We start from the raw sequence: 3,929 nt of genomic DNA on the forward strand, positions 1-3,929 counted from the left end.
GATTTTAAAAAATTCACCCACAGTAGCTTCAGTAGAGGAAGGTCTGTTGTAAGTGCAGCCAGGAAGGCTCAGGAATTCGGGTTTCCTGGTAGAATGGTTCTCACAGGAGTAGGGACAGCGGTGGGGCAGCCATGCGGTCTTTTCTGAGACCCGCCCTCCATCTCATTTTGCATCGGCCCAGATCGCGCTCTTCTCTTCCGTGGGTTCCCAGTCTCCACTCCGTCACCAGCAAGCGGGACCCATCACAGTCTCCCCGGCGCCCCTACACAAACTCATGATTAATCCCTGCAGTCAACTGTCCCAATCTCTTAGTTTTCTCATGCTGACTTTTTGAGAAAGGAATCAGATTGGCCCAGCTTGTTTTATCAAACGAAGGACATAGGTCCTAAGTTACCGACCAGCCTGTAGAGGGCTCCCCTTGGATCAGTTGCCTGTCCGGGGTTGGGGGGGAGGGGTGAGTGGTCAGCTGTGGCCTGGGGTGGAGAGAGGAGGATGCACTTCCCTCCACAAGCTTTTGGGTGGGTGAGCAGCGTGAAACCCACCCAGAAAATACCCAAAGACCAGTCCTGCCTTTATATCCTCCAATTCCCACCTCTTTCCCACATGCTGAGAGGGTGTTGACACTTAAGGAAACCTCTGTAGCCTTCTCTCTACTTGGACCAGCTCCATCAGTGCTTTCTCTATACAGGCTTTTTGGATTGTTTCTTTGTGTTGTTAGTTTTGCCCTTGTCTGAGTGAGGGGCTTGGGCAGGGGAATGAGAATTGGCCTGTGCATCCGAAGAGAAGTTCCCTTCTCTGCTCCTTTCCTTCCTCGCCCAGGGCCCTACTCTCTCTGAGCCTCAGTTTTCTCATCTATTACAGGATGTATTGAAATCTTGCATCTTCTCAGGATTTTGGCGAGGATTAGGTGAGATACAGGCTTTGAAATTGGTGAAGAGCTTTTCAAGTGTGCGTTTATCATTAACAACTCAGGGGAAAGTGGAAGGGAACCTCTTCCTTTTGGAGGAGCCCCACCCGGGGTTGGAGTTCTGCAGTGGGGTCTCCTTTTACCACAGGGGCGGGGGCTGTGCTTGTAACTGGACCAGGTCGTCGTACTGCCAGTTTGAAGACGGCTGCTGTTTCCTCCACAGAAGAGTCCATTTGCTGCCACTCAATAGCAAATAATTTCCCCCATGTCCTCCCAGCTCCTCTCTTTGGGAAAGTGGGCCTGAGCCTGTCCTGATAGGGCCTTCTCATCGTGTGAGGGAGGGGTGCTCGTGGCAGCTAGTCGGGAAATCCCTTCCAGAAGCTTCTGCACCAGAGGCCAGCCCTCTCCCTCCCCTGTGGATGACTCACTTCTTGAGTTTTCCTGCTGGCCTCTGCCCACTACCTTTAGCTATGCTGGTAACAGCTCAGGCCTGGCAACTAGAGATTTGTTGACTCAGAAGCAGGCCTGAGGAGAGGAGACTGGAAACAGGACATCAGGGATTCCGTGGACTGCCCAGTCAGGGACCATGGTCAGTGCGTGCCACCGAGAACAAAAAGAGTGGATGCTCATCTCAGAGGCCCTCTTCCTGCCTCAGATGGGGGAGATGGAAGACGAGCCAGAGCACAAGGTCTGAAGCAGTCTTGGGGGGAAGGGGCAGCAGAGCCCTAGACGCTCCCTGCTGATAAGCTCCAGCACCATCTCCAGCCATTCGTGCAAATGCAGAGCTCACTGGGCCTCCTCAAGCACCCAACTCCATGCAAGAACTGTGGGGCCCACTGGGAGCTGGGCAAACCCTGCTGCCCCTTCTGAACTAGAGATGGCAGGTGCCCAGAGCCCAAATCCTGCACTGTCTCTGCCCAGCCTTAACGGCAAGCAGAGGGGAGATCCAGGGAAATGTCAGAATGGGGTTGGCTGTGTCTAGAAACACTTAGAGGGTCAGAAAGACCAAGTGTGCTGTTGGCAGGATTGTGGCTGCCTGCCTGTCTTCCTCCTGTCCTTCCTTCTGGTTTCCCTTTTTCTTCCGTTTCCTTCCATCCACAGACATTTACAAAGAATCTATCACGTGCCAGTTACTGTATTTGCTCATGAAGATGCTATGGCCTTTCTAATCCTCTCAAGGCTTCCAAACTATTTATTTCAAACAAATAATTATACAATTACAGTATAGTAGTGGTTCTCAAACATTGGTGAGCGTCAGACCCACCTGGAGGGCTAGTTGAAACACTGCTTGCTGGACCCCACCCCAGAGTTTCTGATTCAGGAAGTCGGGGTTGGGGGGCTCTTGAGAATTTGCATTTCTGACACGTTCCCAGGTGCTGCTGCTTTTGCGGCTGCTGCTAATCCGGGGACCACAGGGGACACACTAAGCACAATGCAGGGGAAGCACTCGTTAGGAAGAGGGTGAACAGAGTCAAGGCAGGTGATGACCCCAGACTGGGTCGCCCAAAGGTGGGGGAGAGCCAGGCGAAGAGGGGTGGGAAGGGCAGCAGGTGTAAAGGCCCTGAGGTGAGAGAGTCTGGAGGAGGATGTGAAAGCTGATCAGTGTGGCCAGAGCCTGGAATGGGTTGTGGGGACAACAAGGTAAGAGGTGACCCTGGACGGCTCACCAGAAGCTAGGTCACGGAGGAGCCTCTGTGCCTCTGGAGGGCAAACCACTGAAGGGTTTCAAGTGGAGGGTTTGGGGAGCAAGTCAGATTTACGTCTTAGGACGATTGCTTTGGCTGGAGGGTAGACAGTACTGGAGGCGAGAAAAATAGGAAGCCATTGTATTAATCCAGGCAAGAAATGCTGGTGGCCAGAAGCAGGGTGGTGGCAGGCATTGGGATGGAGAGAAGACAGAGCTGACAGAGACTTGGGAGATGGGGTAGACAGGACTTGGACGCAGGGTGTGGTGAGGGGAGAGAGGAGTCTAGAGTGATGCCTGGACATGGAGGGGACCATCTTGGTGTTTGGGGTGGAAAGCAGCAAACAAAGCACCATTCACACCAGCTAGTCTGTCCAGATTCCAAGGGATGGGTTATACCTAAAACTGCTGGGTGAGACCCCTCACCTGAAGAGAGTATTAATTATAAGGACACCAGGGCATCCTAGGGCACTGAAGCCAGGAATGGGCCAGTTCTTAGGAAATGTCCCCATCATGACACAGAAGAAAGTGGCTGCCTCTTGCCTCCTTCAGCTTCATTCTCTCTCTCTGCAGATCTGACTCCTCTCTTCTCTTCCTGCCTGGTGGAATCTACCTGCCCCACTCTCACTGCAAGATATTACCTTATAGTCTTGCTGAACTCTAGATTCAAAATCCTGCCAGAGAGAATTTGATTGGTCTAGCTTGGGTGGAGTGATCAGATTTAGCCAATAAAAATAAAGGATGCCTAAATACTACATAGTGGCATACTTATACTAAAAATGACCCATTGTTTATATGAAATTTAAACTTATCTGGGCATCCAGTGTTTTTCTGGCAATCCTAACCTAGGCCACATGTTCCCTCTTAGACTGGTCAGTTATGGCCAGAGGGCCAGGGTGCGGTGGCTGCTGGGAGCATTGCCCCTGGGGTGGGAGGGACAGTTCAGAGAGAAGAGGGTCCAAGCAGATGCCCCACAGTGTGGGGCCATTCCCAGGCTGCGAGGTGCTCAGATGCCTAACCCTGAGTGTTGGGGTCTCATCAAGAGAGGGCAGCTCAGAGTCAGGGAAGCTGGGAGGAGTGAGTTCTTAGAAATTCTGGCCTCAGGCCCCCAGACCCAGGCTCAGGGCCAAAGTCTGAGTCTCGCAGGAAGAAGGTCACAGTCAAAGGTGGGGGTGGGGGTGGGGGTGGGGGGTGGCTGCTAGGCAGGCCATGGGTGCAGGCCAGGGCACCAGGCAGATCCGCTCGTGGGCTGGGCCCAGGGACACAGGTAGAGAGGCAGGCCTTAAGACAGCGTTGTGCTGTCCTGTCTGCCCCCCCCCCCCACCCCCGGCTGCTCTG

The 3,929-nt window shown here is 53.3% G+C and overlaps 1 pseudogene; it reads left to right on the top strand.

Moving 5' to 3' along the window:
* Nucleotides 1–1,493: 1,493 nt before the first annotated feature.
* LOC103089416 (40S ribosomal protein S27-like) overlaps nucleotides 1,494–3,929 on the top strand; it is a 124,824-nt pseudogene continuing 122,388 nt past the window's right edge.

The sequence above is a fragment of the Lipotes vexillifer genome, unplaced genomic scaffold, assembly GCF_000442215.2.
Source record: "Lipotes vexillifer unplaced genomic scaffold, Lipotes_vexillifer_v1.1 scaffold741, whole genome shotgun sequence".
NCBI lineage: Eukaryota > Metazoa > Chordata > Mammalia > Artiodactyla > Lipotidae > Lipotes > Lipotes vexillifer.